The 25,894-nt window shown below is 50.2% G+C and overlaps 1 protein-coding gene across 2 annotated transcripts in view; it reads right to left on the bottom strand.

The window, feature by feature from the left end:
• The window catches only part of LOC147101672 (adenylate kinase isoenzyme 1-like), a 191,884-nt gene that overhangs the window by 51,943 nt on the left and 114,047 nt on the right, over positions 1 to 25,894 (bottom strand). Inside the window, exon 1 of one of the 2 annotated variants that reach the window (XM_085965448.1) lies at positions 13,579 to 13,685. The exons of the other annotated variant lie outside the window; for it this stretch is intronic. The gene's annotated coding sequence lies outside the window, so the exon portion shown is untranslated. Of the gene's footprint in view, positions 1 to 13,578; positions 13,686 to 25,894 lie in introns of those variants that run through there. 2 annotated transcript variants of the gene reach the window in all.

Raw genomic sequence — 25,894 nt, 5'->3', positions numbered from 1 at the left:
TATTTCTGGTTTAATCAGCTACCTATCCTGTCGTCCCCCTTCCCCGCACTGACAGATGATTTGAGTTATTTTTACTGATGCCCAGGTTTAGTAAAAGGTCGAGGGCCCGCACAGAGCTTTATTTGAGTCTTCGAAATCTCACGACGCTTCAGTAGGTCGTGCACGACTGAGGTGGCACCTAAAATCAACCCTGAACTGAGCATATGGCACTTTGTCACCTAGAGAAGGAAATCGTTATCTGTGTTATTCATAGGATTACATCGGATATACAGCTCAGAAACAGGCCATTCAGCCCAACCAGTCCATGCCGGCGTTTATGCTCTACTCGAGCCTCCTCCCGTCTTTCCTCATATAACCAGACTGATACCTGGGATGGCAGGAATGACGTATGAAGAGAGATTGGGTCGATTAGGCTTATATTCGCTAGAGTTTAGAAGAATGAGAGGGGGTCTCATTGAAACTTATAAAATTCTAACAGGACTAGACAGACTAGATGCAGGAAGGATGTTCCCGATGGCGGGGGAGTCCAGAACCAGGGGTCACAGTCTAAGGATAAGGGGTAAACCATTTAGGGCTGAGATGAGGAGGAATTTCTTCACCCAGAGAGTGGTGAACTTCTGGAATTGTGGCCAGTTGAGGCCAATTCATTAAATATATTCAAGAAGGAGTTGGATATATTTCTTGAGGCTAAAAGGATCAAGGGATATGGGGAGAAAGCAGGGACAGGGTACTGAATTTGGATGATCAGCCATGATCTCATTAAATGGCGGAACAGGCTTGAGGGGCCGAATGGCCTACTCCTGCTCCTATCTTCTATGTTTCTATGGAACCCTCTATTCCCTTCTCCCTCATATGCTTGTCCAGCCTCCCCTTAAATGCATCTATACTATTCGCTTCAACCACTCCCTGTGGTAGCGAGTTCCACATTCTCACCACTCTCTGGGTAAAGAAGTTTCTTCTGAATTCCCTATTGGATTTCTTGGTGACTACCTTATATTGACGGCCTCTAGTTATGCTCTTCCCCACAGGTGGAAACACTCTCTCTGTATCCACTCTATCATAACCTTCAGGGGCAAAAGTTCACAAAAAGAATTGGCCACTCCTCTCCTGGGCTTGCATCTCATTAGTGAAAGACCCGTTCAAAGAGTCCCATCAGATTTGTGACGTAACGCACACAAACATACACCAATATTTATTCAGAGAATCTTACAGCGCAGAAGCAATGTTCCCTGTAAAAAATTTGGGGGGAGGGGGGCCGCGCAGTCCCTTCAAATTACCGCACACAAGCGGTTTTTCTATTGACCAGCCGGCTGTGCGGGAGTCCTGGAGTGCTGTGTGGCCACGTGCTTACGCAGCTTACTGGGAACATTGCACAGAAGGAGGTCACGCAGCCCATGGTGCCCGTGCTGGCTCTTTGGTGGAGCTCTCCAATTAGTCACACTCCCCCTGCTCTTTCCCCACACCCCAGCAAATTTTTCCTTTTTAAATACATGTCCAATTCCCTTTGAAAGTTACTATTGAACCTGCTCCCACCGCCCTTTCAGGCAGCGCATTCCAGATCACAACAACACGCTGCGTAAAGAAAATTCTCCTCATCTCCCCCCCCTTGTTCTTTTGCCAATGATCTTAAATCTGTGTCCTCTGGTTATCGACCCTCTTGCCAGTGGAAACAGTTTCTCCCTATCTACTCTATCAAAACCCTTCACAACCTTCTCTGCTTTAAAGAGAACAATCCCAGCTTCGCTTGTCTCTCCCATGACTGAAGTCCTTCATCCCTGGTACCATTCTAGTAAATCTCCTCTCCCAAGGCCTTGACATCCTTCCTAAAGTGCGGTGCCCAGAATTGGACACAATACTCCAGCTGAGGCCTAACCAGAGATTCTTAAAGGTTTAGCATAACCTCTTTCAACACAAGTTTAATTAATCCCTCTATGCTTTCCCTTTGCCTTCCGACCCTTGGTGATGCACCATCTTGTGTCTGGCAGGTTGCGCGGGCAACCTATTGTCAGGTCTCTGGGGGAGGAAAAATTGAACATCGCCGGGGCGCTACTTTTAGCACCCCGAAAAAATTAGCGCCCCCGCGACCGAAATTCATCGGTAGTGCCCCAAGAGGGAAGCAGGGCGCTACTGGAAGCGCCCCACCTCCCTCTTGGGGTGCTGCGAGGGAATATCGTGGCGCTACGTGCCACAGCGCGTGGTCGCGCCGCAGTACTGCAGGCCTTCGTCCCCTTCTTAAAGGGGAGTGGCCTTGCGCAGCGCGACCCGGGGTCCAGCTGGGCCACCAGGGATCGGAGTGCCGGCAAAAGAGGGGGGCTGTTCAGGAGGCCAGGGACGGCAACGGGGGCAGGTGCTGGCAGGCGGCCAGCAACAAAAATGGCTGCCTGGCACCTCGCCTTTAATTTGCGCTGCCCCGGCCGCAGGTGGGCCCCCCTGACCCCGTCGGACATAGCATCCGGCAGTAAGTCAGGGGGCGATACCGAAGATCGCGGCCGGGGCGCGAGCGGGGCGCTGCGCACGACGATGATGTCATCGCCGGTGGCGCAGCGCCACGGGGCACTAACAGTTACCGCCGCCGCTAACCTCCCGCTGAATTTCGCGGGAGGCGTTGGTGTCGCCGCGCCCGGGCGCTAGTTGCTTTGTGCCCCGTTAGCGCCCCCTCAGGGCGCTATTGGGAGGCGCAAAGCAATCGAAATTTCCCCCCCGTCAATACGGCACTGAACAGACTCCAAAAGGAAACAATACTTTGTGTCACCCTGGGTTTTTCTGGCTCGTGTGCCAGCAGTTTTGGGAGCTGGTCATCCTCCCAAGAAAGCAAACATCTTAACATAGCAGTGCTGGGCATGAACCCACTAACGTTCTATGCCATGGGGCACAGTTCATGTTCTCCTCCACTTAGATCCTGTTTGAGACGCATCGAGCAGGTTTCTCGGCAGACAGGAGAGAAATTCGTATCAAATTCTCAGAGGGTTTGAGAGGCTGTTTCCCATGACTGGAGCATCTAGAACTGTGGTCACAGTCTCAGGTTAAGGGGTCGTCCATTTAGGACTGAAATGAGGAGAAATTTTTTCACTCAGAGGGTGGTGAATCTTTGGAATTCTCTGCTCCAGAGGGCTGTGGAGGCTCAGTCATTGAGAATATTCAAGGTTGAGATCAATAGATGTTTGGACACTAAGGGAATCAAGGGATATGGGGAAAGGGCGGGAAAGTGGAGTTGAGATCGAAGTTCAGCCATAATCTTATTGAATGGCGGAGTAAGATTGAGGGGCCGTACAGCCTACTCCCGCTCCCACTGCTTATGTTCTTAAGAATCAACGGCGGCCCACACTCATCTACCAGCTGCCTCCAGGAACAGCCAAGGCACAGTCCTCTCCTTGAACTTTACTTCCCCCCCCACACACACACTTTAGGGAGGTCCTGCAGCCTCTGCACAGCAACTTGAGGGGCTGAAATCGGAACCTGAGCAGAACTGGATTCAAACAGGCACCTCCTCCCATTCGGCCCATCTGTGCATGTGCACTCTGCAATGAGCCAATGGGGGGGAGGCAGGTCAGTTTACCAGTGACTCAGAGTAACCTTGTCTGGACTATATCTGAAATGTCATCCCCTTTCAGCTGATACAGATATATACAGTTGGCAATGCATCACATTTGTAGGGTGTGTGTGTGTGAGACTGTGTGTGAGACTGTGTGTGCGTGAAGTAGAACGCTGCACAATTTTTCAGTCACATTCCCAAGTGAGAGTCGTGCATTTGATGGTTAGGAACATTAGAGGCCGATGAGTTGCAAATATAGTTACGTTTCATTCTAGGTCCACTCCGAACTTCGCATTTTCACAGCCTCCGGGACATTATACGGAAAACTGTGATCCTCGTGGAATGTATGATCAGTGTAGAGACTTGAGGGACGTCGCGCCGTACTAAATCACTTGTCCTAATTTTGCGCAATTTAACCCTTTCCTTTTTGGAGAGGTCACGAGCGTCGCTCTCCGTTTAATCAGATGGTGGAACGGGACGGGCATTTGCCAAAAGCCATTACTGGGGAGTTCCCGAGTTGACAACTGCAGCATGTAAGTGAGCTACACAAAGCAGGACATCCCTGATTCAATACAAAAAGAAAATACTGCAGATGCTGGAAATCTGAAATAGAAACAGAAAATGCTGGAGAAACTCAGCAGGTCAGGCAGCATCTGTGAAGAGAGAAACAGAGGTAACGTTTCAGGTCAATGACCCTTCGACAAAAGGTCATCGATCTGAAACGTTAACTCTGTTTCTCTCTTCACAGATGCTGCCTGACCTGCTGAGTTTCTCCAGCATTTTCTGCTTCTATCCCTGATTCAATACCCGGTTTATGCCGAGTTAGCTGATTTTTAGCTGGCACATGACATTACATAGAAATTACAACATGGAAAAAGGCCATTCGGCCCAACCTGTCTATGCTAGTGTTTATCCTCCACACGGGCAGTGGTCCTCATCCTAGGTGCCCGCCCTGTTCCCATATCCTTTTTATCTTCCACCACCGATCTAAACCATTCTTAAATCTAGTTGACTGCTTCAGTCACTGAGCAATGTGCAATAAATGCTGGCCTTGCCAGCGACGCCCACATTCTAGGAACTAATTTTAAAAATTGGTTTTCACAGCCTCGCAATCCTTGAGTAAACAGGTTTCTCTGTCCTAAATCTTTTACATTTAATCTTATATCGATGCCCCCTTGTTCTAGACCCCCTCAACCACTGGAACCAGTCTGTTTCTATCTGCCCCGCCCCCAGTCCCTTCATAATTTTAAACATCTCTAACAAAACAGCCCCAATTTTCCAAGTCGTTCCTCCTAGTTGTATTTCCTCAGACCAGACAGGGTCCAAGTGAACCTGCGCTGTGTCCTCTCCATCGCCTTCAGCATTGATTGGCACCCCATCCACCACCTTAAACATTCACTCCCTCCACCACCGGCGCACCGTGGCTGCAGTGTGTACCATCTACAAGATGCACTGCAGCAACTCGCCAAGGCTTCTTCAGCAGCACCTCCCAAACCCGCGACCTCTACCACCTAGAAGGACAAGGGCAGCAGGCGCATGGGAACACCACCACCTCCAAGTCACACACCATCCTGACTTGGAAGTATATCGCCAATCCTTCATCGTCGCTGGGTCAAAACCCTGGAACTCCCTCCCTAACAGCACTGTGGGAGCACCTTCACCACACGGACTGCAGCGATTCAAGAAGGCGGCTCACCACCACCTTCTCAAGGGGCAATTAGGGATGAGCAATAAATGCTGGCCTCTGACAGTGCAGCACCCCCTCAGCACTGCACTGGGGTGTCAGACCTGGATTTTGTGCTCAGGTCTCATGGAGTAGGATTTTGAACTCACGACCTTCTGACTCAGAAGTGGGAGTGCTGCCCACTGAGCCACGGCTGACAGGGAAAGGGGAAAGAGGAAAACTAGCCAGGGTTCCTACTCCAGAGCTTTTTCCCATGACTCCTGACACGTATGCATATTGACACTGGGTCCAGCTGTGATGACCTCCACAACAACAACAACTTGCATTTATATAGTGCATTTAACAGAGTAAAACGTCCCAAGGCGCTTCACAGGAGTGATTATCAGACAAAATTTGACACCGAGCCACATAAGGAGATCAGAATGCTGTTCATAGACTACAGCTCAGCATTCAACACTATCGTCCCCAACAAGCTGGCCACCAAACTCCACACTCTTGGCCTGAACACTTCCCTCTGCAACTGGACCCTGGACTTCCTAACAAACAGACCCCAGTCTGTCAAATTAGGTAGCCACACCTCCCCCCCCACCCCCTCCCCCCTGACCCTGAACACGGGGGCCCCACAAGGATGTGTGCTGAGCCCCCTCCTCTACTCCCTCTTCACCCACAACTGTGTGGCTGTTCATGGTTCCAACACCATCATCAAGTTTGCGGATGACACCACGGTAGTAGGCCAGATCACCAACAACAATGAGTCAGCCTACAGGGAGGAGGTCCAGCATCTCGTGAAGTGGTGCGCCGATAACAACCTGGCCCTTAACATCAAGAAAACCAAAGAAATCATTGTGGACTTCAGGAAGTCTAAAGGCGGAAGTCACACCCCCATCCACATCAATGGGGCTGTGGTGGAAAGAGTGGACAGCTTTAAGTTCCTCGGAGTCCACATCACGGAAGACCTCTCCTGGTCCCTCAATACCTCCTCTCTGGTGAAGAAGGCCCAGCAGCGCCTATATTTCCTAAGGAGGCTGAAGGGATGTAACCTGTCACCCCTGATCCTCTCTAACTTTTACCGCTGCACTATAGAGAGCATCCTGACGAACTGTATCACAGTTTGGTATGGCAGCTGTAGTTACTATGACCGGAAAGCCCTGCAGCGGGTAGTCAAAACTGCCCAACGCATTACCGGCACCCGGCTACCGACCATAGAGCACATATACCAGAAACGCTGTCTACGGAGGTCACGGTCCATCATCAAAGGCCCTACCCACCCCAGCCACAGTCTGTTCGCCCTCCTGCCATCTGGGAGACGCTACAGATGCATTCGCACCCGTACGACCAGATTTAGGAACAGCTTCTTTCCCAGGGCTGTCATCCTACTGAACTCCACAAATAAACTCTAAAGCCTGCACATCTGCCAATGCACTTTATTATGGTTATGTTTATGTTAATGTATTACAAGCCAAATGTATGTTGAATGTTTAAATGTCTTAATCTAAATGTACACTCTCGGGAGCCGCAAGCCTACATTTCGTTGTACTGCACTTGTGCACTAACAATGACAATAAAGTTGATTATGATTATGATTATGATTATTAGGGCAGCTGACCAAAAAGCTTGGTCAGAGAGGTAGGTTTTAAGGAGCGTCTTTAAAGAAAGGTAGAGAGGTTGGGAAGCTTCAGCGAGGGAATTCCAGAGCTTAGGGCCCAGGCGGCTGAAGGTATGGTGGAGGGATGGAAACCGGGGATGTGTAAGAGGCCAGAATTGGAGGAGCATAAGTTGAAAAGCTGGTCGACGCTCAGTGTCTCGGTTTACACATGCAGAGTAATCATCTGGAGGGCAGCCAGTGCCTGTATCCAAGCAGCTGTGTGCAACCTCAAGATAAAACTGTGGCAAAGGGGTAGCAATAAACAGAAAATAGAATTAAAGAGGTCTTCTCTCAACAAAGATCACATTTTGCAACAGAACTCGCTGTGTGCAACAAGATAAAACTTCTTTCTTCCTCCCAGCCTCTGATTAAATCTAACTAGGCCCGTTCTCATATTTCTTCAAGAAGATTAAATGCTGGCGGATTTCTCACTTCTGCTTTACAGTTTAAACATTCTAAGAAATGATTACGTGTAAGTAGTCTTGCCTCAGTGGGTAGCACCTCTGCCTCTGAGTCACGAGGTCGTGGGTTCAAGTCCCACTCCAGAGACTTGAGCGCAAAAATCTAGGCTGACACCCCAGTGCGCAGTACTGAGGGAGTGCTGCACTGTCGGAGGTGCCGTCTTTCAGATGAGACGTTAAACCGAGGCCCCATCTGCTCTCTCAGGTGAATGTAAAAGATCCCACGGGCACTATTGCAAAGAAGAGCAATGGAGTTCCTCCCGGTGTCCCGGCCAATATTTATCCCTCAATCAAAATCACTAAAACAGATGGACCTCATCACATTGCTGTTTGTGGGAGCTTGCTGTGCGCAAACTGGCTGCCGCGTTTCCCACATTACAACAGTGACGTACACTTCAAAAGTTCTATGTTTCTATAGGGACAGGGTACTGAATTTGGACGATCAGCCAATATCTCATTGAATGGCGGAGCAGGCTCGAGGGGCTGAATGGCCTACTCCTACTCCTATCTTCTATGTTAGTACTTCATTGGCTGCAAAGCGCTTTGAGGCGTCCTGAGGTCGCGAAAGGCGCTATAGAAATGCAAGTCCTTTTTTTTTTTAAGTCTTTCTTCCATTAAAAGTTTTGCTTGCGAAAAAAATTCCCCCTGCTTCATTCTTCTCTCTTCCCCTCCTGCAAATGAAGACTCTCACTGGGATAGAGTCCACAGGCCTTGGCCAATCTCCAGCCTAAGTGGCCATTTAGGAGCCTGGGCGGTGAGCACTGGCAGGCTCTCTGACCGCAGAGGCCTGCCAGCTGAGCGCCATTTACCTCATCTGGAGTCAACGCTTTCCAATGGGGATCACAGTCCCTGTTCTTCAAAACTAACTGAATGGGGAGTCTTGAACTAGGGGGGTCACAGTCTCAGGATAAGGGGTCGGCCATTTAGGACTGAGGTGAGGAGAAATATCTTCACACAGAGGGTTGTAAGTCTTTGGAATTCTCTCTGATGCGGGTTAAGCGTGGGGCAGGCTGAATGATGGCTGCAGCCTTGCCTGGTTCCATAGATAGTCAGGAAAAAAAAAGGAGCATCTTTATCACATCTCTCAGAAATGTCTCATAGCACTTCACTAACATAAGAAATAGGAGCAGGAATCAGCCGTTCGGCCCCTCGAGCCTGCTCCGCCAATCAATAAGATCATGGCTGATCTTCTACCTCAACTCCACTTTCCTGCCCAATCCCCATATCCCTTGATTCCCTTAGTATCCTAAAACCTATCGATCTCAGTCTTGAATATACTCAACGACTGAGCATCCACAGCCCTCTAGGGTAGAGAATTTCAAAGATTCACCACCCTCTGAGTGAAGAAATTCCTCCTCATCTCAACAACAACAACTTGTGTTTATATAGCACATTTAATGTAGTAAAATGTCCCAAGGCGTTGCACAGGAGTATTTCAAGATCAAAAAAAAATTTGACACTGAGCCACATAAGGATAAATTAGGGCAGGTGACCAAAAGCTTGGTCAAACAGGTAGGTCTTAAGGAGCGTCTTAAAGGAGAGAGAGGTAGCGAGGCGGAGAGGTTTAGGCAGGGAATTCCAGAGCTTAGGGCCTAGGCAACAGAAGGCATGGTCACCAATGGTTGAGCGATTATAATCAGGGATGCTCAAGAGGGCAGAATCAGAGGAGCGCAGATACCTCGGGGGTTTGTGGGGCCGGAGGAGATTACAGAGATAGCGAGGGACGAGACCATGGAGGGATTTGAAAACAAGGATGAGAATTTTGAAATCGAGGCGTGGCTTAACCAGGAGCCAATGTAGGTCAGCGAGCACAGGGGGTGATGGACGAACGGGACTTGGTGCGAGTTAGGACACGGGCAGCCGAGTTTAGGATAATCTCAAGTTTACGTAGGTCCTGAATAGCCAACCCCTTATCCTGAGACTACAGCCGCTAGTTCAAGACGCCCCATTCAATTAGTTTTGAAGTACAGTGACTGTTGTTATGTAGGCAAAAGCAGTGCACAGCAAGATCACACAAACAGCAATGACATGAATGCTTTGCTCACCACTTTTTGATGATGTTGGTTGAGGGAAAAACATTGGGCAGGGTGGGGGGTGGAGGGGAGGTGTGGGAGGAGGGGGGAGGGGGTGTGGGGGGGAAGGGGGGGTGCGGGTGCTGGGGGGGAGGGGGGTTGTGGGGGGGGAGGGTGTGTGTGTGTGTGGGGGGGTGTGGGGGGAGGGTGTGTGTGTGGGTGTGAGGGATATTGGGGAGGAGGTGTGTGAGGCATAACTGCGACAAGCAGTCAAATACCAACGGTAAACAGCTACTACAGCTCTGTCGAAACCTGGGTCTGTACATTGTCAATGGTAGGTTCATAGGAGACCTCCTAGGAAGATCGACCTACTGCTCACCTCTTGGCTGCAGCACAGTAGACTATATGATTACAGACTTGGACCCATCCTCTTTCAGAGCATTCACAGTCAAACCACAAACAACACTGTCAGATCACAGCCAAATTACTATGTTTCTCAAAAAGACAGAAACAAACAACATAGAAACACAACCCAGTAAACTGTACAACACCAAAAAATCGTACAGATGGGCCAAAAACGACACGGAAAAATACCAGAAAACAATTAGCAATGCATCAACTCAAGCTCTCTTAGACACCTTTCTGGATAACATATACACTCACAATAAAGAAGGCGTAAACCGGGCAGTTAGTAAACTAAACAATATTTTTGATAATTTGGCAACAAATGCAAACTTGAAAGCTCGCAAGAACAAACCCAAAACAAAAAACTATGAAAAATGGTTTGACCATGATTGCCATAACATGAGGAAAAAACTTAGAAAACTATCAAACCAAAAACACAGACATCCAGAAAACGAGGAATTACGTCTTACTTATTGTCAGACGCTAACACAATACAGAAACACACTCAGGACCAAAAAAGAGCAATTTATTAAGAATACACTCAGCTCCATGGAGGAATCCATTGAGTCGAATTGTTTCTGGGACAACTTGAAAACACTACACAAAAAACAACACGACGATTTGTCCATTCAAAATGGGGACACATGGGTAAACCACTTTGAAAAATTATACCAGAAAAACACACTAAGACCAGAGCAACACCAAATACGCAAAAAACTGGAAAAGCTTGAAATGGCCATAAAAGATAACCAAAACCCGCTAGACGCCATAATAACAGAAAAAGAACTTCTTGAAAAACTCAAGGACCTGCGACCAGGAAAAGCTTGCGGGTCAGACGGCATACTAAACGAGATGATTAAACACGCAGACGACAAACTGAAACTGGCTATCCTAAAACTCTTCAACTTGGTTCTGAGTGTCGGTTATTTCCCTGACATCTGGAACAAAGGACTCATAACGCCCATATACAAAAGTGGGGACAAAATCGACCCAAACAACTATCGAGGCATCTGTGTAAACAGTAACCTGGGGAAGGTATTCTGTAGCATCATAAACAAAAGACTTATAAACTTCCTTGAAGAGCACAATGTCTTGAGTAAAAGCCAAATTGGATTCCTGCCAAACTATAGAACATCCGATCATATCTTCACCCTACAGACCCTAATTGACAAACACGTTCACCATAACAAAAGCAAAATCTACGCATGCTTTGTAGATTTCCAGAAGGCTTTCGACTCCATCTGGCATGACGGTTTATTCCTGAAACTTATCGAAAGCGGGGTAGGAGGTAAAACATATGATGTAATTAAATCAATGTATACAAACAATAAATGTGCAGTTAAAATTGGAGACAAACAAACAAAATACTTCCCACAGGGGCGGGGGGTGACGCAGGGCTCGCCAATCTCACCGACACTCTTTAATATTTACATTAATGGATTGGCAAAACTACTTGAACAATCTACAGCACCCGGCCTCACCCTATATGAATCCAAGGTTAAATTCCTCCTCTATGCCGACGACCTGGTTCTGCTGTCACCAACTAAGGAGGGTCTACAGCAGAACCTGGACCTGCTGGAGTCGTACTGCCAGACTTGGGCCCTGACAATAAATCCCCAAAAAACCAAAGTCCTTGTGTTCCAGCAAAGATCCAAACAACATGGACCCACAATAAATTTCACAGTAGGAACAACCAAAATTGAACAAACCACTCACTACACATACTTGGGCTTAAAAATCAGTTCTACGGGAAACTTCAAACTGGCTGTGAATGAACTGAAAGAGAAAGCAAGAAGGGCTTTCTATGCCATCAAAAAATCAATCCAAATAGAAATCCCAATTAGCATTTGGCTCAAAATTTTCAAATCAGTAATTGAACCAATTGCACTCTATGGCAGTGAGGTCTGGGGACCACTAACACAACAAGATTTTGCAAAATGGGACAAACACCCAATTGAGATCCTACATGCGGAATTCTGTAAAAGTATCCTCCGGACTCAAAGGAAAACAGTAAACAACGCATGCAGGGCGGAACTAGGCCAATACCCATTAATAATCACTATCCAAAAAAGAGCCACCAAATTTTGGAATCACCTACAAATGAGCAATCCCCAATGCTATCACTAGGACGCCCTGAAATGCCAAGAGCTGACCATAAAGAAGAATACCCTCAGTCAACTAGTCCTGGGACTCAATAAAGTAACTAATAACAATACTAACAATAACCAGTCCCAGGACAGTGACAGGGTAACACAAAGAATTCGACCCAACACAATCGTTGCTAAGCAAAAGGAAAAATATCTGTCATATTGGGCAGAAACAACAAAAACCCAAAGCAAACTCAATTGCTACTTGGCCCTAAACAGACAATACAACATAGCTGATTACCTGACCATGGTAAAGGATAACAAACTGAGAAGAACCTTGACAAGGTACAGACTTAGCGAACATAGCCTAGCGATCGAAAAAGGCAGACACAGGCAGACCAGGCTGCCAAGAGAAGACAGGATATGCTCTCACTGCAGTCAGGGAGTAGTTGAGACAGAGATGCACTTCCTCACAGCCTGTGGAAAATATCAGGGCATCAGAGAGAATTTCTATCAAAAATTCTCACAAATATGCCCTGAATTCAGAAATCTGACTGACAACCAAAAACTCCCATTCCTACTGGGGGAGGAGAGAAGCTGTGTAACACTGGCGGCACACTATGTTACAGCTTGCCATGAACAGAGGGACAACCAGTAAACTAAGACAAGAGTATATATAAACAAGGCGAAAATATATTTATAAACTCAGGGATATACCTGTTTATACACTGTATGAATGGAACCGCGTTTATGTGTTCAACCATAAATGTATTTTGATGCTTTGGCAACATAAGATGTACCTTATCATGCCAATAAAGCGATTTGTATTGTATTGTATTGTGAGGGGGAGGGTGTGTGTGAGGGGTGGGATGGGGGGGGGGGTAGGATATTGGGGGAGGGGTGTGTCTCTGTGTCAGAGGAATGACTGAACTCAACAGTGTGAGTGTGAAGGAACTGAATCATCATCGGCACGGCTAGAGTTAAGGTATCGGGTTACCGGGCGGGGTGGCCAAGACCAGGATACTGAACTCATTTAGGAAACGTCTTTACGCTGTGATGGGAAGGGGGCAGGGTTGCTACAGTGAACAGGGGAAATCAAACAGGCCAAATGACCTCCTTCTCCTTATTTAAACGAAAACATATTTTCGCACAAAGCAAAATGGATGGACAGAGTAATTGGACGGAAAAACATATTTTCCCTTTACTGCTTATTTGAAAGCTTGGGGGGCCTGACGGTGACCCTCCCAGGGATTAATGTTGGGCTCTCTAAGCCCAGCTCCTGTTTAGGGTGCTCACAGCAACATTGGACGACTTACTCTCTCTGCATCTAAATCAGAGACATGCTCCCGCCCGCCTGGGGAATGGACACCGACACTACACAGCACGCAATCCCACACAAGGCACCCCCAGAATTGAGAACGGTATCAGATCGCATTTTAACGAGTTGGAAGAAGAGTATCGGGTGCATTTTTTAAAAGAGCGTTCGGCATAAAAGCCGTGGGCTGCGGGAGAACACAAAGCAATCGTGGGCTTGTTCTGTGAGCACCGCGTATCGTACAATAAGACAGGGGTCGATTGTGTCTATTACAGCTGATGAAACGTGACGGGTGGAATAGAGCTTAAAGACTACAGTCTACATCCCTCAGGCAGGCTCGCTTGCCTTCAGTACGCCCACCATTCAATGGCCAGGCAAAGACCATTTAACCCTCCTTTGCATTCAGCGGTAAAAAAGAAAAGGAGATTAATATTTACCCGTGAAAGCCTTTAAATGTTATTGCTTCTTCTGCTCTGGGTCACTCAGCAAACAGCACCGCAGACGTAAGTGGCTGCCTTGCACATCACCCCAGTCTATATATATCTATGTGTGGTGGGGCAGGGCTTGTCGGGAAGAGTCTGATTGCAATCCAGGCTCACCCTTTGCCTGCCAGGACATTTGACAGCTCTGGCTCCGGCTCCAGTCTGAACGACACAGCACCAGGTCACCCAGGGGAGGCGGACAAGGATTGCAGAAATAACAACAGGAAAGGCTGGAGATGCTCAGTAGGCCAGGGCAGCATCCGTGGAGAGAGAAACAGAGTCAACGTTTCAGGTCGATGACCTTTCGCCAGCGTTTTCTGTTGCTATTTTAGATTTCCAGCATTCGCAGTATTTTGCTATCATAGAAACATGGAAGATAGGAGCAGGAGTAGGCCATTCGGCCCCTCGAGCTTGCTCCGCCATTCAATGAGATCATGGCTGATCATCCAAATTCAGTACCCGGTCCCTGCCTTCTCACCATAACCCTTGATCCCTTTAGCCTTAAGAAATATATCTAACTCCTTCTTGAATATATTTAATGAATTGGCCTCCACTGCCTTCTGTGGTAGAGAATTCCACAGGTTCACCACTCTCTGGGTGAAAAAATTCTCATCTCTGTCCTAAATGGCTTACCCCTTATCCTAGACTGTGACCCCTGGTTCTGAACTCCCCACCATCGGGAACATCCTTCCTGCATCTAGTCTGTCTAGTCCTGTTAGAATTTTATAAGTTTCAATCAGATCCCCTCTCATTCTTCTAAACTCCAGCGAGTATAAGCCCAATTGACCCAATCTCTCCTCATACGTCATTCCTGCCATCCCAGGTATCAGTCTGGTGAATCTTCGCTTCACTCCCTCCATGGCAAGAACATTCTTCCTCAGATAAGGTGACCAAAACTGCACACAATACTCAAGATGTGGTCTCACCAAGGCCCTGTACAACTGCAGCAAGACATCCTTGTTCCTATACTCGAACCCTCTCGCTACGAAGGCCAACATACCATTTGGATTACAGAAAGCCCTGCTAACCCCCACCCATCCCCTGCCAAAACAAAGAGAGAAGCTAAGCTGCCAGCCCTGCCAGTGAAGGCAACCCCTGACACTGCAGCATTCCTACAGACAGGAGCGGTTGTATAATGGGCCAGTGCGGCGGTTCTGCTCCAGCTTTAGCCAGCAAACAAATGGCCCCACAAAGCACAGCTGCATGAACGCTGGGCCGACTTTCATCCCCAGCTGCCGAGGGAGGTGTGCCCAGGCGAGCAGAAAGCAAAAAACGGTGTCACTGGCCTGTACGGGTGCTGGGGGGGGGGGGGATTATTGCTCCAGAAATAACGGCAGACGGTAATTTTATGCACACCCAACATTTGGAATACCTGCTAACATCTCACAAGAGTTAAAAAAAAAGGACTTGCATTTATATAGCACCTTTCACAACCACCGAATGTCCCAAAGCGCTTTACAGCCAATGAAGTACTTATTGAAATGTCGTCACTGTTATAAGTCGTCAAACACCTCCGTAAAAGGCGGTTCCGATTTCCTCCCCTCCCCTCATGAAGATGTTGACTGGAGCTGGGAGGACAGTTCCACATCGTCTAGTACTCTGCCCACATGCGTGATCCTTGGCAGTAGGTGTTAGGCTATCCAACCACAGTGGGCACCATCGAGCCTGCTCTCACCCGATGGGCCTGGACCAGTGAAGGGGTTTAAGCTGAGGCATTATAACTAGGCACCAACTACTTTTTAAATTTCTTTATGGGATGTGGGCGTCGCTGGCAAGGCCGGCATTTATTGCCCATCCCTAATTGCCCTTGAGAAGGTGGTGGCGAGCCGCCTTCTTGAACCGCTGCAGTCCGTGTGGTGAAGGTACTCCCACAGTGCTGTTAGGGAGGGAGTTCCAGGATTTTGACCCAGCGACGATGAAGAATCGGCGATATACTTCCAAGTCAGGATGGTGTGTGACCTGGAGGGGAACTTGGAGGTGGTGGTGTTCCCATGTGCCTGCTGCCGTTATCCTTCTAGGTGGTGGAGGTCGCGGGTTTGGGAGGTGCTGCCGAAGAAGCCTTGGCGAGTTGCTGCAGTGCATCTTGTAGATGGTACACACTGCAGCCACGGTGTGCCGGTGGTGGAGGGAGTGAATGTTTAAGGTGGTGGATTTGGTGCCAATCAAGCGGGCTGCTTTGTCCTGGATGGTGTCGAGCTTCTTGAGTGTTGTTGGAGCTGCACTCATCCAGGCAAGTGGAGAATATTCCATCACACTCTGTACTTGTGCCTTGTAGAAGGTGGAAAGGCTTTGGGGAATCAGGAGGTGAGACACTCGCCGCAGAATACCCAGCCTCTGACCTGCTCTTGTTGCCACAGTATTAATGTGGCTGGTCCAGTTAAGTTTCTGGTCAATGGTGACTGTGTTTCTGTGAGCAAAAACCCGGAATGATGACAACAGTATTTGCGTGCGAGTGCTTGTGCAAGTGTGTGTGTGGGGGTATAAGTATCTCCTGAAGGGGCTGACTAAAGGTGGGCTATGGTTCCTCAGGCACTATCAGTGCTTCAGTGCCTCGTCCAATTGATCGTTTGCCATATCATAGAATCGTAGAATGATACAGCACAGAAGGAGGCCCATCGTGCCTGTGCCGGCTCTATGAGGGAGCTCTCCAATTAGTCCCACTCTCCCGCTCTTTCCCCACAGCCCGGTAAATTTTTTCCCTTCAAGTATTTATCTAATTCCCTTTAGAAAGTTACTATTGAATCTGCTTCCACCGCCATTTCAGGCAGCGCATTCCAGATCACAACAACTCGCTGCGTAAAAAAATGTTTCCTCATGTCGCCTCTGGTTCTTTTGCCAATCACCTTAAATCTGTGTCCTCTGGTCACCGACCCTTCTGCCACTGGAAACAGTTTCTCCTTATTTACTCTATCAAAACCCTTCATGATTTTGAAAACCTCTATTATATCTCTTAACCTTCTCTGCTCCAAGGACAACAACCCCAGCTTCTCCAGTCTCTCCGCACAACTGAAGTCCCTCACCCCTGGAACCATTCTAGTAAATCTCCTCTGCACCCTCGCCAAGGCCTTGACATCCTTCCTAAAATGCGGGGCCCAGAATTGAACTCACTACGCCAGCTGAGGCCCAACCAGTGTTTTATAAAGGTTTAGCATCACTTCCTTGTACTCTATGGGCAGGATTTTCATCGGGTCATTGAGGCGGGATTGGAGGCGTGTGGGGGGTTAAAATCGCGAAATCGGGGGGGGCACGAACCCATCCCGCCCCCAACCCGCCTCCATGCCCGTTTCCCAGGAGGCGGGTACCCGACCTGTGCTGGGACCTGCCTCCCAGAGGCGGGAAGGGGATTAGTGCCAATTAACTGCCTGTTAACAGGTAGTTAACAGGCAGTTTTTCGCCTAATCCCTATTTTTATCCCTGAAGTGTGGGATTCCCAACAGCTCCAAACCACGCCAAGTTAGCGAGGCGGGCCGTCGGGCTGAAGGACATGCAGGGTTCGAGATGTCCGGTGTTCAGGTGAGTGATGGGTGCATGAGTGCAGAGGTAAGTGTGTTTGGTGTGTGTGTAAAGTGTTTAAATAAGTTTTACTTACCTTTTCTTACTAATGCAGGCTTCTTTCCTTCAGGTCTCGGGAGTCCCTCAGCCCACCGGCACAGAAAGCAGAATGGCCGCGAGCTGTCAAAATCTGCAGCATTGAGCTTTCTGTTCTGGAGAGATCTCTAAATCAGCCTGAGAGGAAGGAATTAACTTAGAGTACAGATTGTCAGTGTTTGACAGCTTCAAACAGCTGTGAAACGCTGATATTTCATCTGTCAAAAGCTCTTGACAGATGAAATGTCAATCTGTGATGTCACCTGTTGCCGGGTGGCCCTTAATTGGCCTGCTGAGCCCGCTGGGCGGGCTCAACAAGGTCAATCAAGGGAAAATCGAGTGGGTTGGCTAGAACTCGATGGAGGCGGGACTACAACCCCAAAAGTGGGAGTCCCGCCTCCTACTCGCCTCCATTGATAAAATCCAGCCCTATGCCTCTATTAATAAAGCCCAGGATCCCATCTGCTTTAATTAACAGCATGTAAGTCCAGTCGAGGCGTGTTAGCCGGGTATTCTACCACGCTGAACACCATAGCGAGACCCAGTCCTGTTCTCACCCGACGTCCACACTGTACTGTTTCCAGTAGGGGTCACTGGGTAACTATTGGGGCACAGGAAAACTTCTGAATTATTCCTGCCCCTGCAGCCTGGGGATGAGGAGACCGACCGTAGCAACCCGAGCGCCACCAGCTAACTCAGCACAGGCCGGGGATTGATGCTTGGGCCTTCCTGGTCTGTTCGACTCAATAACGCACTCGATGGTGCATTTACCGACTGAGCCACCTCTGTACGAGCGGGGGCGGGAGGGGGGCAGGGCCACGGTGTTCCTTACTCACTGGGATCATTTCCACAAATCTGGGCCTGTTTTCAGGGCCCAGACTCAGCCCTGCGGGAGCAGCACATGCCTGCACGGAGAGGCCTGAAATTAGGCCTCAGGCCTTATGTAAATGCTCCAGGTTGAGCTGTCGGTGCCTGTCGTGCCTCCACAGGCAGCTCGCCCTCCCACAAGAATGAATTTAGGGCAGCTTGCCTCGTCGGAAACAGATAACTCCCTGGAGGACAGTGGGCGGGGGGGTGGGGCGGGGTGGCGGAGCTCCAGCTGGGACGCCCAAAAATTGGGGCCCTACGAATTTACCAGTAGGACCAATGCTTGTGAAGCTCGACACCACCCAGGACAAAGCAGTCCACTTTATTGGCACCCATCCACCACCTTAAACATTCACTCCCTCCCCCACCGGCGTACCGTGGCTGCAGTGTGTACCATCTACAAGCTGCAGTGCAGCAACTCACCAAGGCTTCTTCGGCAGCACCTCCCAAACCCGCGACCTCTTCCACCTAGAAGGACAAGGGCAGCAGGCGCATGGGAACACCACCACCTCCAAGCACCCCTCCAAGTCATACACCATCCTGACTTAGAAGTATATCGGCCGATCCTTCATCGTCGCTGGGTCAAAATCCTGGAACTTCCTACCTAACAGCACTGTGGGAGTACCATCACCACACGGACTGTAGTGGTTCAAGAAGGCAGCTCACCACCACCTTCTCAAGGGCAACTAGGGATGGGCAATAAATGCTGGCCTTGCCAGCGACACCCACATTCCAGGAACAAATTAAAAAAAGAAATTGGGCACAGGCCGTCCCACTGCTAAGTTGCTCTGCTTTGCACCCGTTTTACACCCAAAGATAGAGCACAACACATACCGGCTTGTACCTGAGACACGGGGCTGGGGGAGAGGAGAGTGCAGGTTGGGACACAGGGCTGGGGGAGAGGAGAGTGCAGGTTGGGACATGGGACTGGGGGAGAGGAGGATGCAGGTTGGGACACGGGGCTGGGGGAGAGGAGAGTGCAGGTTGGGACACAGGGCAGCGGGAGAGGAGAGTGCAGGTTGGGACACGGGGCTGGGGGAGAGGAGAGTGCAGGTTGGGACACGGGGCTGGGGGAGAGGAGAGTGCAGGTTGGGACACAGGGCAGCGGGAGAGGAGAGTGCAGGTTGGGACATGGGACTGGGGGAGAGGAGGATGCAGGTTGGGACACGGGGCTGGGGGAGAGGAGAGTGCAGGTTGGGACATGGGACTGGGGGAGAGGAGGATGCAGGTTGGGACATGGGGCTGGGGGAGAGGAGAGTGCAGGTTGGGACACAGGGCTGGGGGAGAGGAGGATGCAGGTTGGGACATGGGACTGGGGGAGAGGAGGATGCAGGTTGGGACATGGGGCTGGGGGAGAGGAGAGTGCAGGTTGGGACACAGGGCTGGGGGAGAGGAGGATGCAGGTTGGGACATGGGACTGGGGGAGAGGAGGATGCAGGTTGGGACATGGGGCTGGGGGAGAGGAGAGTGCAGGTTGGGACATGGGACTGGGGGAGAGGAGGATGCAGGTTGGGACATGGGGCTGGGGGAGAGGAGAGTGCAGGTTGGGACACGGGGCTGGGGGAGAGGAGAGTGCAGGTTGGGACATGGGACTGGGGGAGAGGAGGATGCAGGTTGGGACACAGGGCTGGGGAAGAGGAGGATGCAGGTTGGGACATGGGGCTGGGGGAGAGGAGAGTGCAGGTTGGGACACAGGGCTGGGGGAGAGGAGGATGAAGGTTGGGACATGGGACTGGGGGAGAGGAGGATGCAGGTTGGGACATGGGGCTGGGGGAGAGGAGAGTGCAGGTTGGGACACGGGGCTGGGGGAGAGGAGAGTGCAGGTTGGGACATGGGACTGGGGGAGAGGAGGATGCAGGTTGGGACACAGGGCTGGGGAAGAGGAGGATGCAGGTTGGGACATGGGGCTGGGGGAAAGGAGAGTGCAGGTTGGGACACAGGGCTGGGGGAGAGGAGAGTGCAGGTTGGGACACGGGGCTGGGGGTGAGGAGAGTGCAGGTTGGGACACGGGGCTGGGGGAGAGGAGAGTGCAGGTTGGGACATGGGACTGGGGGAGAGGAGGATGCAGGTTGGGACACAGGGCTGGGGAAGAGGAGGATGCAGGTTGGGACATGGGGCTGGGGGAGAGGAGAGTGCAGGTTGGGACACAGGGCTGGGGGAGAGGAGAGTGCAGGTTGGGACACGGGGCTGGGGGAGAGGAGGATGCAGGTTGGGACACGGGGCTGGGGGAGAGGAGGATGCAGGTTGGGACATGGGACTGGGGGAGAGGAGGATGCAGGTTGGGACACGGAGCTGGGGCAGAGGAGGATGCAGGTTGGGACACAGGGCTGGGGGAGAGGAGGATGCAGGTTGGGACATGGGACTGGGGGAGAGGAGGATGCAGGTTGGGACACGGGGCTGGGGGAGAGGAGGATGCAGGTTGGGACACAGGGCTGGGGGAGAGGAGGATGCAGGTTGGGACACGGGGCTGGGGGAGAGGAGGATGCAGGTTGGGACACGGGGCTGGGGGAGAGGAGGATGCAGGTTGGGACACGGGGCTGGGGGAGAGGAGGATGCAGGTTGGGACACGGGGCTGGGGGAGAGGAGAGTGCAGGTTGGGACACGGGGCTGGGGGAGAGGAGGATGAAGGTTGGGACACGGGGCTGGGGGAGAGGAGGATGCAGGTTGGGACATGGGACTGGGGGAGAGGAGGATGCAGGTTGGGACATGGGGCTGGGGGAGAGGAGGATGCAGGTTGGGACACGGAGCTGGGGCAGAGGAGAGTGCCGGTTGAGACATGGGGCTGGGGGAGAGGAGGATGCAGGTTGGGACATGGGGCTGGGGGAGAGGAGGATGAAGGTTGGGACACAGGGCTGGGGGAGAGGAGGATGCAGGTTGGGACACAGGGCTGGGGAAGAGGAGGATGCAGGTTGGGACACGGGGCTGGGGGAGAGGAGGATGCAGGTTGGGACACGGAGCTGGGGGAGAGGAGGATGCAGGTTGGGACACGGAGCTGGGGCAGAGGAGAGTGCCGGTTGAGACATGGGGCTGGGGGAGAGGAGAGTGCCGGTTGGGACACACACTGGAAGAGATCCCAGCAGTAGAATGGTGCAAATCCATGGAGGGATCTGTAGATGAGGACCCGGAGTTTCCAATTGGTATTTTGGGAGGTGGGGAGCCAGTGGCAGTCAATGAAGTCAGGGTCCAAAAGGTGAGCAGGACCTATTACAGGATAGGATGTGGGGGAAGATGCGACTTATTTTACCGTTGAAAATTCATTTAAAATACGAATACAGCAAATACACTAGAGATCAATTAGTATTCAGCTTCACTGGGTCCAAACCTCAAAGGAAAGTAGTACATCATTAAATCCCATGGCTTTGTATTATCACCTAATGAAGGTTTAATGTGTGGTGTAAACAGAGTGTGCTGTTGCTAGGAGTTCCGGTACCTGCTTACGAGTGCTCCTTCTGAACAGAGAAAAAGGTGGTTACATTTTACCATCAATAAAGAGACAGCTGGCTTGCTGCTCACATCAAGAGCATTCAAAATGGAAGTTTAAAATGTTCCCGAGGGTCCAATGGACTCGCTTCCAGCTCCACAATGTCACCTCTCTTTGTCCGGAGTTCAGTCCCACTGATACAGAAACCCTGATCTGCGATTTCCACACCTTACTGCTCGACCTCCAACGCTTTGCTTGGGCGGCTTCCTGAGTGCCGCTGTATGTAAACCTCAACGCTCTGCCACTTGTATCCTAGCCCATACCAATTCCTACCCTTGCCGACCATCGCTAGTCCAGAAGCAGGGGTCACAGTCTAAGGATAAGGGGTGAGCCATTTAGGACAGAGATGAGGAGGAATTTCTTCACCCAGAGAGTGGTGAACCTGTGGAATTCTCTACCACAGAAGGCAGTTCAGGCTAATTCATTAAATATATTCAAGAAGGAGTTGGATATATTTCTTGAAGCTAAAGGGATCAAGGGATATGGGGAGAAGGCAGGGACTGGGTACTGAGTTTGGATGATCAGCCATGATCCCATTAAATGGCGGAGCAGGCTCAAGGGTCCGAATGGCCTACTCCTGCTCCTATCTTCTATGTTTCTATGTTTCTATCACCCATGGCCCTGTTTCACCCTACCTCAGCAATCTCCTCCAGCCCGACATTCCAGCACTCAACCCAGCTAGACTGACTCTGGTCTGCTGCATACGGCCCTCCTCCCTGCCCCTCTATTCTACCAGTGCTGACGGCAGCTGCCACCATTGTGCCCCTTGAACTCTGACCCCTCTCTCCCTAGAAGCCTCCTCCGACTGTGCCTCTGGTCACTTCCTGTATCTTCTCTCCCACTTCCTGCTTGGTATCCTCTGATCTCCTTTCTGTTGTGTATGTACCTTTAAGGGAATAACTGGTCTCAGACTGCAGTACCGGCAGTGACCACCCCTGTATAAAAGGCCCTAGCAGGCTTCTGTAGTTTTCAGTTTCCAGGTTGTCTCCATTCAGTAAAGACTTGTTATAATCAACTCCTGCAGTCCGTGTCTCAATTATACACGGACATAATACTGGCGACGAGTAAGAAACGAACTTACCTGCAACTTGGCAGCACCTCAGACGACGTCATTGAAGGTCGAAGCCAGAAGAAAGAAAAAAAAAGAATCCAAAGTAACTCGAGAAACGGGCGTCGACCGTGGGCAACCGCCCTCCAAATCATCGAATTGAAAAGTGCAGGAGAGACTGTCAAGAGCCTGGCTTGGTTCTCCAGTCTGTGGTTTCCCAGCTAATCGGGCTGGTGGCAGGTAGTGCACTGATCCTTCCTGGGCTGCGGCGGGCTAGAGCTCGATCGGGTGGCTCTGCAACGGGGCCGGGCAGCGAGTCGGGAAGCAAAGAGAGAGAGAGAGGGTGGAGCACACAGGGCGCGGCCGGTACTTCAAAGCCGGGCAGCGTTCGGACCTAAGAAGAGGGAGGGAAGTGTCCCAGAGGGTCCGCTCCACGACGGGAACGGTTCTTCAATTAACGGAGCAAATATTGAAACGCGATAGAAAAATAAATATAATCGCCAGCAACAGTGTTGGCAGCTGCAGCAGCGGCGGGAAAGCGCGGGAGGCGCCATCTTAACTCGGCGGGGAAGAAGGAAAAGCGCGGGAGGCGCCATTTTGATCCATCGGGAACGAAGGCAAAGCGCGGGAGGCGCCATCTTAGATTTTCAAGATGCCAAAGACTGGCGATATCACTGCCTTCGATAATGCAATAGAAGACTGGACCACGTATGTGGAAAGAGTTGAGGTATATTGCGAGGCAAACGAAATAGCCGATGAGAAAAAGGCATCGGTATTGCTAAATTTAATGGGCGCAAGAACGTACGGCCTATTGTGGGACCTGATTACTCCAGCCAAACCGAAGGCGAAGAGTTTTAATGAAATTGTCGCTATCCTACAGGAACACCTACATCCTACACCGCTGCTGATAGCAGAAAGATTTAAATTCCACAGGAGAAATCAGCATAAAAATGAGAGCAATGCTGATTACCTTACGGAACTACGCAAGCTATCAAAGCACTGCCAGTTTGGAGCAGGACTGGCAGATACCTTACGAGACAAATTTGTCTGTGGACTCCTGAGTGAAGGAACCCAGAAGAGGTTACTCTCAGAGAAAGAGCTGACGCTAGATAAGGCTTTCAGCGTGGCAGTATCGTACGAAGCAGCAGCAAGGGGAGCTGCGGAAATACAACAAAAGCCACAGGAATACGGCACCCACGAAATGACACGGGGATTTGCAAAATGTTATCGCTGCAGCAGAACAAACCATGACCAGAAGGACTGCTGGTCCAAGGACAAAATATGCAGGCAATGCGGAAAGATGGGACACATTGCACGAGTTTGCAGGTCTGGGAAGGAGACCAACGACAACAAAAAGGCTACTAAGGAACCGTACAGGAAAGTACAAAAGATGACGGACAGTAGTTCCGAAGACCAGATGAGCGATAGTGAATCCAGGAACAAGAGACTAAGCTGTCTCAAACTTCACAACGTAATCGCAAAAGAGGATCACTGAACCATTTGGGTCACCCTCACGATAGCAGGGTCCCAAGTCAAAATGGAATTGGATACAGGATCAGCTCTAACCGTCATAAATCGACGAGACTACGAGCGGCTATTCTCACACATACCCTTGAGAGAGACATCCATTGTCTTGAGGACGTATACGGGGCAAAAAGTATACCCCAGAGGAAAAATAAGGGTGCCTGTCGAATACAACGGCAAGAAAATACGGAAATTGTATCTCTACATTCTGCAAGATGGTGGACCACCGTTATTGGGACGTGAATGGATCAGAAAGATAAGTTTAGACTGGCACTCCATTCAGGCACTGACGGTGGCTGGTAAAAAGGATGACGACGTCACTCCTGGATGATTGTCAACAATCTTAGCTGACGCCAAAGAGGTATTTCAACAAGAACTGGGCACTCTTAAAGGTGTAACCGCCTCGATAAAAATAGAGGAGAATGCAATTCCCAAGTTTTTCAAAGCAAGACCGGTACCATATGCAATTCGCCCAGCCGTCGACGCAGAGCTGGAGAATCTGGAGAACGCAGGCGTGTTATCTAAGGTAGACTGGAGCGAGTGGGCGACACCCATCATTCCTGTCATGAAGAAAACGTTAAACAATAAGTCTGAGGAGCCAAGGAAGGTTCGCATCTGTGGGGAATTCAAGGTGATGGTGAACCCAGTCCTTCACACAGTACAATGTCCTCTTCCAAAGATAGAAGATATCTTCGCCTCACTATCTGGAGGGAAGCGTTTTACAAAAATTGACCTAGCACAAGCATATTTGCAGATGGAGGTTGAAGAATCCTCTAGGAAGTATCTCACGATAAACACTCACAAAGGTCTTTACTAGTATAATCGACTGGTATTCGGAGTAGCATCAGCTCCGGCGATATGGCAAAGAGTGATGGAACAAGTCCTGCAAGGGATTCCGGGGACTCAGTGTTACTTGGATGACATCCTAGTGACAGGTGAAGATGACAGTGAACACCTTGCCAACCTAGAGCAGGTGCTCACTAGACTACGTGAACATGGGCTACGAGCCAATCGCCCCAAGTGCGAGTTTTTTAAGAAACAGATATCGTATTGTGGCCACGTGATCAATGAAGAGGGGTTGCATAAGTCCCCTGACAAAATTGAAGCGGTAGTTAAGGCTCCAGCGCCTGAAAATGTGTCGCAACTGAGGTCATTCCTCGGATTGGTGAATTACTACCATAAGTTTTTGCCGAATTTGTCCACAATTCTGCATCCACTGAACGCCCTACTACAAACGGGAGTAGCATAGAAATGGAGCGATGAATGTAAGCGGGCCTTTCAGAAGAGTAAGGACCTAATCACTTCAAGAGAAGTATTGGCTCACTACAACCCATCACTACCGATAAGACTGGCGTGTGATGCATCTCCCTACGGCATTGGGGCGGTACTGTCACATAAATTCCTTGATGGTTCAGAGAGGCCGATAGCTTTTGCGTCACGCTCGTTAACTTCAGCCGAGCGTAACTATGCCCAGATTGACAGAGAGGCCCTCAGCCTGGTGTGGGGGGTGAAGAAGTTCAATCACTACCTGCACGGTCAGAAATTTACTCTACTAACTGATCATCAACCTCTCGTCTCCATTTTCAACCCTCAGAAGGGCGTACCGATAATGACGGCACAACGGCTACAGAGGTGGTCCCTTTTCCTAGGGGCACACGAATATGACATCGAGTACAAAGGAACTAAACAGCATGGGAATGCTGATGGATTGTCGCGCCTACCGTTGCCGACGGTGGAAGAAGAACGCAGTGGATCCAGTGGCG

The sequence above is a fragment of the Somniosus microcephalus genome, chromosome 23 (genome assembly GCF_052327205.1).
Source record: "Somniosus microcephalus isolate GS21.2 chromosome 23, FLI_Smic_1.0, whole genome shotgun sequence".
Lineage (NCBI taxonomy): Eukaryota > Metazoa > Chordata > Chondrichthyes > Squaliformes > Somniosidae > Somniosus > Somniosus microcephalus.
Note: the sequence above shows the minus strand (reverse complement) of the source record. Positions and strands in the feature narration are given on the sequence as shown.